The following is a 12970-nucleotide window of genomic DNA, read 5'->3' as shown; positions in this document are numbered from 1 at the left end:
CATAAGAGATATTTTAAAAGACTAGAATTAATACTGAAAACAACCCTGATATCTAGGAACAAAGTCCAAGCTATAAACCAATTTGTTCTTCCTGTTCTAGCTTACAGTTTTGGAGTGATTGACTGACCCCAAAAGGTACATCAGTTGGATAGGAAAACAAGAAAAAATAATTCACACTCATCAAATGATATATAAAAATCAGTGTATACCAAGATTATATATTCCCCTTTCTGAAGGAGGTATGGGTCTCCACAAAACTGTTAACAAGCATAGATTGTCAGTCATAGGACTACATACATATGTTCTGATCTTACAAGATGCAAACATAGTGAACGTTCTGAAACATGAGGAGAATACATCTAAGATGACTTCCCTGCTTAGTCTAGCGTAAGCATATCAGCGACAAGCAGGAATGCAAATCAAACCAGAAGTCGATAAGTCAGGCAGTAACTGAATGTACCAAAAAACAAAAGAAAGAATATAATGTGAAGGATCATATGGGAAGGCAAGAAATTGTGAAAAATGCATAAATATGGTTGCAAGTATAGAAAACTCTTGGAACAACCTCATGTACGTAGGGATCGAACACAGGAAATGGTTAAGGACCGGTGAAGTTAAGGCAAAAGATGAAAGGTTAATATTGGCAGCCCAGACAGTGGGCTACATACATGTTGGTGTACAAAGTTCATCAAACGTGGGAGAAACAGACAAATGTAGGTTTTGTAAAACAGAATTGGAAACAGTCACACATTGTGTTGCTGCTTGCGATATATTAATGGCAGAAGGACTGTATACTGAAAGGCATAATAATCCAACAGCTGGAAAGACCACAAAAGTACCTCACCAAGAGGATTACTGGCCTCAAACATATGTCCTATGCAGCCCGACTGAAAAAAACTCAGGCTGTACTCAATGGCATATTGCTTACTCAGAGGTGATCTCTGCCTGACTTACAAAGCCATGTCCAACTCAGAATTGATGGACATGCTCCACCTAAAGAAATCCAAGTCACTGTAAGCCACGCGCTCTAGTGAGCTAAACCTCACCACAACAATAAATAGAACATGCTGGAGGGATAGACTCCTGTCACAGAGACTCCTCGTGCTTTGGAAAAAAAATTCCAAATTACATCAGGCAGAGCCCCTCACTAACACTCTTCAAGCGAAACTTTGACGAATGGATGGGTGACAGAAAATACACCCCTGGGATCACGTCATTGGCTCTGCTTGACAGAGGATCAGTTAATTAATCAATGGGGTAGCAAAAGCCGACACACTCTGGCTAGGCTTATAAATGCCCTGGGGCAGATAGCCTTGTACCTACCTATGAACCTATGAACCTATGTGGCAAGACTGTTGCACTGGGGATTGTGCAAACATTGTAATACTGAAGTAGCTGAAAAACAGTGAAGACATGAGCCACAAAGTGTTATAGAAAACAATGAAGTTTATATCACATGGGATCAACAGTTGTTATCAACAGTTAAAAAAAATAGAAGCCAGAAAACCAGGTACAGTAGTCCATGAAAAGAAGACAAAAGTAGCACTAATCACTGAAATCGCTACACCCAGCAATTACAGTGTCTGACGTACAGAGAGACATGAAGTCATAAAATGCCAAAATTTGCAGGCAGAAACAAGGCCAATGTGGAAAGGATACCAAGACAGTTCCAACGGTAGCAGGACCAACTGGTCTTATAAAAAAGAATTTACAATCGTAGTTAGGTATCCTACCAATACATGTATCTCCATATTAATTGCAGAAGGAGTCATTACTGGGCACATTGCGGGTGCTGTGAAGAGCACCACTGGTTAAATTAAGATTGAAGCAATACTAATTTCATGAACTTGAATCATACTTTGACTTTGGAATGGGGTGCGATCCCTTACGTTTATTAAAAAAAAATTTTAAAAAAAAGGGGGAACCGATAACCCACAGAACTTCCATATCATCACCCAGCATATCCCACAGAACTTCCATATCATCACCCAGGAATTCATCTTTGCAGTTCTCCAATATTTAGTTGTGGGTAACATGTCAATGATTTGCATTGATCTAACCGATTTTTGGTATACTTCCAGACCATATTTTTGAAGTAACGTTCTTGTCTTGTAGGTGTTTTCTGTGGTGACCTTCTAGCTTATGCTCTTTTTTCAACATTAGTATGCCTCCTATAAATATAATCATGAACTTTCTGATATCAAAAAAGTGCAACTATCATTTATTTTTTTGGCCAACACACTTGTTTGTACACCTGCCAGTTTTCTTGATGAGTAAACGACTGGTTGTTTTCTCATGCAGTGTTTCTGCACCTAGTCCTTTCTAGCTGGCATGAACTTTAAGAGATACAAGCAGTACTATGGAGTCAGTAGCTCAACAGGTAATACACGTTTTTATTGCTGGAAGATCAGAAGGCTGTGGGTTCTATTTCTACCACAGATAATTGGATTCATTTTTCAATTGCTGACCCTGCAGGGCAGCATAAGGGGAAATGCTTTAATCCTAAGTGAGCTGACCTTGAAATTAGACATTAAATGAAAGTCCCAGTTTCCTAAGTTGGTGTAGCTCAGGTGGATGAAAACGATCCCATGGTACTTATGAAAATTTTAATTGTACAGCAATTCTTCATGTCTATTATTCCATATTATCCATCCAGTACTTATTAATGTTCTATCCATGTGGCTTCTTTTTTCCCAGTACTTTTATATATACATACAAATACATATATATATATATATATATATATATATATATATATATATATATATATATATATATATATATATGTGTGTGTGTGTGTGTGTACGTACTTTTGAAGAACAAAAGTTCACTACTTTGAACTTCAAAAATGCACCCACACTAACGCAAAAGTGCACTTTCACGAACCCGCTAAACCGAATGGGCTAGCAGTCACGGACCTTAGGGTTAGGGTAAGGGGATAGTTACTAGGGCTATCCCCTTACCTTGACCCGAGCCCTAACCCTAAGGTCCGTGACTATCATACCACAGTGGAGGACATAGTCCATTTTTCAATGTCCTCCATTGTGGTATGGTAGGTTTGGTCTAGTAAGCTTAAGTGAAACTGCACTTTCATTAAAGTGCACTTTTGCTTAAGTGGAGATATATTTTCCCATTTTGAAAAAGTGAATTTTAGTTGTAGGAAAGTACACCCATATATATTCTAGCCACCATATATTTTCCTCTTTTTCTGTCATAAAACCCATAATATATCATATCCCAATGAAATGATGAAGGATCAACAATAAAACATAAATGTGAACAAAACTTCATAAGAGATATTTTAAAAGACTAGAATTAATACTGAAAACAGCCCTGATATCTAGGAGCAAAGTCCAAGCTATAAACCAATTTGTTCTTCCTGTTCTAACTTACAGTTTTGGAGTGATTGACTGACCCCAAAAGGTACATCAGTTGGATAGGAAAACAAGAAAAAATAATTCACACTCATCAAATGATATATAAAAATCAGTGTATACCAAGATTATATATTCCCTTTTCTGAAGGAGGTATGGGTCTCCACAAAACTGTTAACAAGCATAGATTGTCAGTCATAGGACTACATACATATGTTCTGATCTTACAAGATGTAAACATAGTGAACGTTCTGAAACATGAGGAGAATACATCTAAGATGACTTCCCTGCTTAGTCTAGCGTAAGCATATCGGCGACAAGCAGGAATGCAAATCAAACCAGAAGTAGATAAGTCAGGCAGTAACTGAATGTACCAAAAAACAAAAGAAAGAATATAATGTGAAGGATCATATGGGAAGGTAAGAAATTGTGAAAAATGCATAAATATGGTTGCAAGTATAGAAAACTCTTGGAACAACCTCATGTACATAGGGATCGAACACAGGAAATGGTTAAGGAAAGGTGAAGTTAAGGCAAAAGATGAAAGGTTAATATTGGCAGCCCAGACAGTGGGCTACATACATGTTGGTGTACAAAGTTCATCAAACGTGGGAAAAACAGACAAATGTAGGTTTTGTAAAACAGAATTGGAAAGTTACACATTGTGTTGCTGGTTGTGATATACTAATGGCAGAAGGACTGTATACTGAAAGGCATAATAATGTGGCAGACTGTTGCACTGGGGATTGTGCAAACATTGTAATACTGAAGTGGCTGAAAAACACTGGAAACATGAACCACAAAGCATCACAGAAAAGAATGAAGTTTATATCACATGGGATCACCTATTATCAACAGTTAAAAAAAATAGAAGAGCGGAAACCAGGTGTAGTAGTCCATGAAGAGAAGACAAAAGTAGCACTAATCACTGAAATTGCTACACCCAGCAATTACAGTGTCTTACATACAGAGAGACATGAAGTCATAAAATGCCAAGATTTGCAGGCAGAAACAAGGCCAATGTGAAAAGGATACTAAGACAGTTCCAATGGTAGCAGGACCAACTGGTCTTATAAAAAAGAATTTACAGTCATAGTTGGGTATCCTACCAATACATGTATCTCCATATTAATTGCAGGAGTCGTCATTACTAGGCACATTGCGGGTGCTGTGAAGAGCACCACTGGTTAATCTAACATTAAAGCAATACTAATTTCATCAACTTGAATCATACTTTGACTTTGGAATGGGGTGCGATCCTGTCACGGTATTGGAGAAATTAAAGAGGGAAACATTAAAAAAAACAGGATGATCAACTATACGACGGACTTAAGTCTCTTGTTGTATCCTTAGGGACTTTAGAGCATCTTAATGTCGAATTTGAGACAACCGCTTCATCTGAATTAAAGTGTCAATTTAACTGAATACAATTCTAAAATATATAATTTCTTATTTCTGACATAGAATGTAGAGTACATATATTCTAGATTTACATACATACTTATGTTCTGGATTTAAAATTTTTCCAGACTTTTTGAGCACACAGCCCTCAGGAGGAAACTAAACAGAGTGCCAGACTGACAACTAAAGGTCTCTGGAACTTTGAATGTTTTAGCTGGTATAAAATAAGCCCTATGCCAGTACACTTCTAGCTTATAGTAAATTGTAAAGGCATTCAAATAAGACTCCAGGGTACAAATCACACTCAATAATGCCATTGTACCTGCTAGGATTTCACTGCAGCTTGATCCTGAGTTACATAACATCATAGGAGGTTACTAGGCTAATGGCTTTAGAGCCTCTTCCATCCTAGCCACTCATGCCCCGATTTTCCCAATTATCAATGCATGTGGGCTAGAATAGCTTTGGTATAGGCCTATGACTTAGGGCATCTGCAAACTGCCCCCTTCATAAGGGTCACAGGTGACAAGGCAGGGGTGAATTTGCAAATTGCCATCCATTGTTCCAAAATAACTTTGAATCTGCTTATGTAAGGGCTATGTTTCACATGAAAGGGAGTCTGTTCCAGAGAAGGGGTAATCTCTGAGATGCATACTTATCCCTTCAACATGTTCTGTTTATGTCACAGACAAGGTTTAGATCCTTAGATTGGGTATTTCTCATGCTGTTTGTTTTGCAAATGTGTAACCGATCAATCAGGTCTGGATAAAAATGCTTTGTAGGTTAGGCATAGATCTCCCCTGAGTAGTCTGTAGGAGACCAGGTACAGGGGCAGGTCTTTGAGGCAGTGTGCATAGTACATATTATTTACACCCTATATCCTTTTAGTGAGGAACCTATGTGGCCACTCCAGTTGTTGCAAATGCCTGATCAGGTACATGCCAAAGGGTGCTTTGTACTCAATTATTGGTCTAATGTGAGCTGAATATAGTGGGACTACAATCTTAATAGATCTGGAAGCCACACTCCTACTTATAAGTTGCACCAGGTAGAATGATTATCTCACTAGCGTGGACACATGGTAATCAAAGTTCAGGTTGCTATCAACCTGAGTTCCCAAATCCCTTACCACTGGGTCTACACTTACAGGAGTGTTATCAATATTGTAATTTACAGAAGTATTTCTCTTTCTAAAGGGTGTAATTATGCATGTTTTGGCACTGAGTTTTAGACCATGGTTCTGGCACCAGTTATTTGTCAGCGACCTCTCATTTGACCACCACATTGCCACTGTGGTCAGAAAGTCTTTCTATGTGGCACATCTCATTAGTAAGGGTTTTGCATCCAGGAAGAAAGAGGTCATTGTCTCCCTCTACTCTTCCCTCATTAGGCCAATCATTGAGTACAATGCCCCATTTGGCATGTACCTCACTAGACACATGTAATAGCTGGAAAGGCCACAAAATACCTCACATAGAGGATCCTAGGCCTTAACCACATGTCCTGCATGGACAGACTCAAAAAACCCCAGCTATTCTCTGTCTCATATCATCTACTAAGAGGCGATCTCTGCTTGACTTACAAAGCCATGTCTGACCCAGCTCTGTTAGAAATACTACATCTAAAGAAATCCCAATCCTTCTACACCACAAGCTCTAGAGACCTCAACCTCATTACCACATTCAACAGAACATGCTGGAGGGACAGGTTCATATCCTAGAGGCTACCCATGCTCTGGAATAGACTTGCCAGACATGTCAAGCAGTGCACCTCACTGGCCCTCTTCAAGCAAATCTTGATGAGTGGATGGGAAATAGAAATTTCACCCTGGGGATCACTCAAGTGGTTATACTTGATAGAGGCACGATGCCAGAGCACTTCTATGGGTTAGGCTTATAAAGGCTCCAGGGCCATTATCCTAGTACACACCTATGAACCTATATAGCATACCTTCCTGGAGGATATCTACCTTTTGACGGGTTTCAGTGATTGCATCCAGCTTGCACTTGTCAGCAGATCTGGTCAGCCAAAGGCCCTCTACATTTGCCTTGACTTCAGAAAAGCATATTCCAAGCAGGAGAGGTTCCAGTACTGAGCCCTGGGGGATACCACTAGCAACAGGCTTCTTGGTGTAGGTGGGTTCCCCTACTCTAACTTCATGTGTCCTATTTGTGTGCTATTTGACTATTCACTAGGTGACATAGGGGACTAAATTTGTGAGCGTGTCTATAATACCCAAGTGTGGTATTGTATCAAATGTCTTTGCCAGGTCAAGGTAGGCAGTATGTACCATTTTGCCCTAATTTATGTCTGTAATGACCTTTTCAAAGAAATCCATCAAGTTTAGTAGGCATGACCTGCCCTTGATGAAAACAAACTGGGATGGGATCAGTGTTTGAAGATTTCCTATGTTTTTTTAACAAGTCCACAACAATTCTTTCCATGACCTTGCATATAGGACTAGTCAAACTTATGAGTTTGTAGTTCCCTGGGTCTGTTGATGGTCTACCTTTGTGTAAAGGGATGACAGTTGCAGTCCTCTATTCAGTAGGGATGAAGCCTACCTGTAGGCTGTAGTTGGATAAAGATTCTATTGGACTTGACAGGTCATGTTTTAAGCTCTTTACAATGCAATACATCCTAAGATATCATCAGAACCCTTTGATGCTGTGTTTTTAGTTCTGGAGAGTGCAGTGTGGACCTCTTCTTTAGTGATAGTTGGGGGGGGTGCCTTTATCAGCTGATCAATTCTAGAGCTCCTCCTACATGCAGTAACAGAAATGTTAGTGTCTGATGATAGTTTTTCTTTTTTTTTTTACTTCTGGTTTAATGAGTGCTTAGTGCACATACACAGTGTGGACATTAGCAAGAAATTGTCTCATACATGCCAGGTGGAAACTGTGTTAATAGTGCCATGTCGATACAACAAAAGTGGTTATTATTCAGCTCATCTAAGCAGCTTGCAATAAACATTGTAGGATTTCTAATAAAATACTTGGGTAGAAAACATGCAAAAATGCCATTTTACCCAAAGGATTTCACCTCACTTTAATTTACATGCTAGCGCCATGCTTTTTCAGAAAATGCAGCCAAAACCTCTTCATATATGAATGAAAAGAAATGTTGTCTTTCTGGTGAAATACATTTTTTTTATTATTATTATTTTTTACTTCTGGTTTAATTATGACTTACTGCGCATATATTTTATTTTATTTATTTATTTAACATTTGCTGACTGGGATAGTCCGACTGGATTCATGTCCATTTTCAGAGGAGGCCCGGGGAGAAAAGCTCCAAGGTAGAACATACAGTACAAATCACAAAATTATTACAAGTTACACACAGTTTACATGCTCCAGTTGAGCAAGCAGGTAATATGATCATACATCTTTAAAACAGTGTTGACAAATTGACTAGGCAGTGTAACTCTATTACAGACTATAGAGGATGATCTAGTCGGGTTTTGAACAAGGACATAGCCAGTGAGTTTTAAAGTATAGCTTGAGGCTTTTTTTGAACTGAGTAAGAGAGGGTTCAAGAGTAAGATCAAAGCATATATTCTGTAAAATTAGTTTCACTGACCTTTGCAGTCAAAGGTCAAACAGCCCACAGATGAAAACTTGGTGTAGCTCCAGATTTTGTCAACAAAATCACAATGAATCGCTGGATTTGTGAGCTGTATATTAAAAGTCAGATTTGAGCTCTGCTAAGGCAATTTGCAGTAAAAATGGAACTTTTAAAAACAGCTCTTTGACAAGCTATCAACACATTTTGACTAACTGCTAAAACTGTGATCACAGATGAGTGAAAGTACAAAAATTCAAACAGAATTCCCAAATTAAAAAAAACACAAAGTTGCAGAGTGCTTTACTAGTGTAACAAGTGTCTTGCACCACAAATTTGGGAACTGCAGCCTTACTCCACTGCCTTCATGTACCATATCTGGGCTTGCACCATTGTGGGGAAGGCAGGACAACATTCTAGAAAGAAGACCAGCAGTCTCACACTAGTGAGTGAACATATGTATGTCAGTCACTAGTGTTTCATGGACAAGTATGTCTCTTGCACAAAATGCATTTGTACTATCCCAGTGGAATGTGCTCTTCTGAGAGGTCTTAACACCATTTTTTGTGAAGTTATCACGTAAATGTAGTGGCCACATTTTGTTTGATAAGCAGTGCCCTGCAACAAACCATATTAACAATCATTCAAAAGTGATGATATAATGGGTCTATATTATATAAACGAACCATTAAAATGTCGACTCACCTTTGATCGTCCCCTATTTCTCAAAACTGCACAACGCTGAACCCTCAAATCATCGATTTCTTTCCAAGGGAAAGAAATCAGTAGCCCAAACACACACACCGCATTACAACAAACACAAATAAAGTGGGGGGCTTCACTCCCCACACCCCCCCAATGTGGGGGGGGCTGTGCCCCCCACACACCCCTAACTAAATATACTAACTCCAAGATCGCACTACAGGCAGGAAAAAGACGTATTTAAAAAAATGGCCAACTGTTTTTTTTCCCTTGGAAAGAAATCCATGATTTGGCCATTCGACATGGTGCAGATTCGAGAAATAGGGGTCGATCAAAGGTGAGTCAACATTTTAATGGTTCATTTATATAATATAGACCCAATATAACTGCTTTCTGCTTTCACACATTGCCTTTTCCCACAAATGACAGCCACATTTATACACGTATGATATCACACTGAGAAGAAATTGAAAACCATAATGATTACAGTAATGCATTTCAACTTGCTAATGTTAGACACATACACACACATTCCAAACATCTACAAATTTGTTGAACCATAGGCTTATGATATGAAATTTAACATCAAACAAGTAAATACTAAACAGACGTGGCCCTAGAACCAATCCCTGAGGAGACCCCACTATTAATTATTTCAGAAAAGACCATGTCCCTATTCTAATAGACTGGGTTCTTTTAGGGAAGTAGTTTGTTCTCCAATGGATTACATAAGGGTTTACATTTAGTTTGAGTATTTTTTTTAATTATGCCTGAGTGTGAGGTAGTTTCAGCAACCTTTACCAAGTTGACATAAGCTGTGTGTATTGATTTGACTTCATCCCATCTAATAAGTTTGGGAGACAGAATGTACCTTTTCCAAATCCAAATTGGTTTGATTCCAGGGACTGTTGGCTGCCATGGTCTTTGTTTATGTTTCATAGTTTAGCATTCTAATGCCTTGCAGATAATCTGGCTAAGTTAATTGGTCTGAAGTTGCCAAGGTCAGTGGTGCATCCACCATTGTAGGGTATTATGACAACAGTTGTCTTTCATACTTCTGGCACAAAGCTAGTTAAGAGCCTGATGTTGCATGGATTCAGTAAGAAGTTGATAAGACCATGCTTTGTTTAGATGAGAAAGCAGTTGGATGCATTGTTCAGACCCATGAAACTAACGTTTTTGCCCTTGGACAATAGCCCCTGGACTTCTCCTCAGGAGATTTGCAAGGGGTGCAGGCTCTTAACTAGCTTTGTGCCAGAGGTATGAAAGACAACTGTTGTCATAATACCCTACAATGGTGGATGCCCATGCTTCCGCCCTGGACATAACACTAACACAGCCCTCCTCTCCTTCTTACACTCTGTTAATTCAGCGTGTGACTCTGGCAACTTTGTTTCATCTATTCTATTAGACTTATCTAAAGCTTTCGATACTATCTCCCACTCTTATCTTCTAAATCATCTATCAAACCTCAACATCTCCCTCAATATTCTATCCTGGTTTTCTAGCTACCTTTCAGACAGGTCCCAAGCCGTGAAATGGAGCCAAGGCTCCTCCAGCTTCCTCCCTACCCCCACAGGAGTTCCCCAAGGGTCCATACTTGGCCCCCTACTATTTAACATCTTCATTAATGATTTCCACAAAGCCATCCCCAATACCAAAATCGTCCAATACACAGACGACTCAACTTTGATCTGCTATGCCTCCAACTTCACAGATCTCAAGTCTCTAACCCAAACCACCTTCTCAACCACTGAAAAATGTATGCATCAAAACCATCTTGCACTTAATGCTACCAAAACTAAGATTCTCCTATTCTCTCACTCTAAATCCACCCCCACTGAAAAAAACTCTTTTATTATTACTAGCCTAAACAACTCCACCATTGATATTGTTCCCTCCACCAAACTCCTAGGTGTCACCATTGATGAACACTTAAAATTCAACACCCACATCCAACATAACATCAAAAAAACCCACATAAAACTTGGCCTACTGTACAGAAACAATCAATTCCTCTCACCCTCTACTCGTCACACCTTGGCCACTACTTATCTCCTGCCATCTCTTCTATATGGTGCTCCTCTGCTTACAAATCTATCTTCCACCCTAACTTCCAAACTAGAAGTTTGCTACAATAAAATCTCCAAATTCGCCACCAAATCTAACTCCCTCTCCCATCACTGCTCCTCCTTACAAACTCTAAATTGGCTTGAACTCCCTAATCAACTACTCTACCTCCAAATAGTCTCTGCCCACAAACTAATATTCCAACCCACCAGCTGCCCTGCTCTAGCCAATATTCTTCAACCTTATACACCCCCCAGACCCCTCAGATCTTCCCACCAAAACCTTATTTCCATCCACAAACCCAAGCGCCCTGCTGGTCAACTTCTACTTTCCTATTCCCTAGCTAAAAAATGGAATGCCCTACCCTCTACTTTAAGGACATGTGACAACCTACACTCCTTCAAAACACAGCTCCATTACTACCTGCAAACTCAAAGAAAATGTAACTGCTCTCTTTATTCTTCACCACCCAAGCTCTTATCCCCCGACTCTCCTGGCTAAACTTCCATACCTTACTAATTTTCCCCTATCCTTCTTCATTAATGTAACCAACTTATTTGAATCCTCCTTTGCTATATGCCTCTCTTCCTCCAGGACAATCCTCATTTAACCATCCTATTTCCTTAATTATTAACTACTTAAATATTGAAAGCTTTTACCAGCTGAATGTGGAACTTCCACACAATTTTTGTCTGTAAAACAAATATATTTTTGCTTATATCTTGTTTATGTATTTTATTTTATTTTACTTGTACTTTATTGTAGTGTCACTATTTGAATTGTAACATTGTTCTGTGGAGCTTTTCTCCCTGGGCCTCCACTGAAAATGGGCTCTTGAGCCCAGTGGACCACCCTGGTCAACAACTGGAATAAATAAATAAATAAATAAATAAATAAATAAATGATTTACAAGAGCTAAAATTTGGGGAGTGGGGAAATTCTGAGATAAATGTATCTGCTAGTATGTGGTCTATATCCTCCTGGGCTAATCAAGTATTATTCTTGTGTATCAGTTTAGTTCAATATTGTGTTTTGTGTCCCACCGTTTTTCACATAGTTGAAAAAGGCATCACGGATCCTTTAATAAAAAAATGGTTCACCTAGTCTATAGCTTAAACCCCTCCAAGGCCTGGAATAGCCTACCACTAGATATATGATCCATTGAACATCCCAAACAATTCAATACCGCTACAAAAAATACCTTAATGAAAAATGGACTTGCCAGTGTAATTATCCCCCGTAAACACCCCCCCTATAACCTTCTACTTCTCTTCTCTCTTCCTTCCCTTCAGTAAACAAACTTACTACTTTATCTTCTCCTCTTGGTACATCACTGTACAAACATAACTTGTACAATATTTCAGCTATGTAACTATTGCACTATTATGTATATAATATGTAATTATGAATGTATCCCTCTGATGAATGTATTTCTATGTATTTCACTTGCCACAGTATAATGTATGACACTGTAATGCAATAATATGTGGTACTGATGAATGTAATGTGTGGCACTGTAATGCAGTAATCTGTGGTACTGATTAATGTAATGTATGACACTGTAATGCAGTAATGTGTGGTACTGATGAATTTAATGTGTGGCACTGATGAATGTAATGTGTGGCACTGTAATGCAGTAATCTGTGGTACTGATGAATGTAATGTGTGGCACTCTAATCCAGTAATCTGTGGTACTGATGAATGTAATGTGTGGCACTGTAATGCAGTAATGTGTGATACTGATGAATGTAATGTGTGGCACTGTAATGCAGTAATGTGTGATACTGATGAATGTAATGTGTGGCACTGTAATGCAGTAATGTGTGGTACTGATGAATGTAATGTGTGGCACTGTAATG

This window comes from Protopterus annectens, chromosome 7.part0, assembly GCF_019279795.1.
Source record: "Protopterus annectens isolate FY-2018-M chromosome 7.part0, PAN1.0, whole genome shotgun sequence".
NCBI lineage: Eukaryota > Metazoa > Chordata > Ceratodontiformes > Protopteridae > Protopterus > Protopterus annectens.
This window is presented reverse-complemented; position numbering follows the sequence as displayed.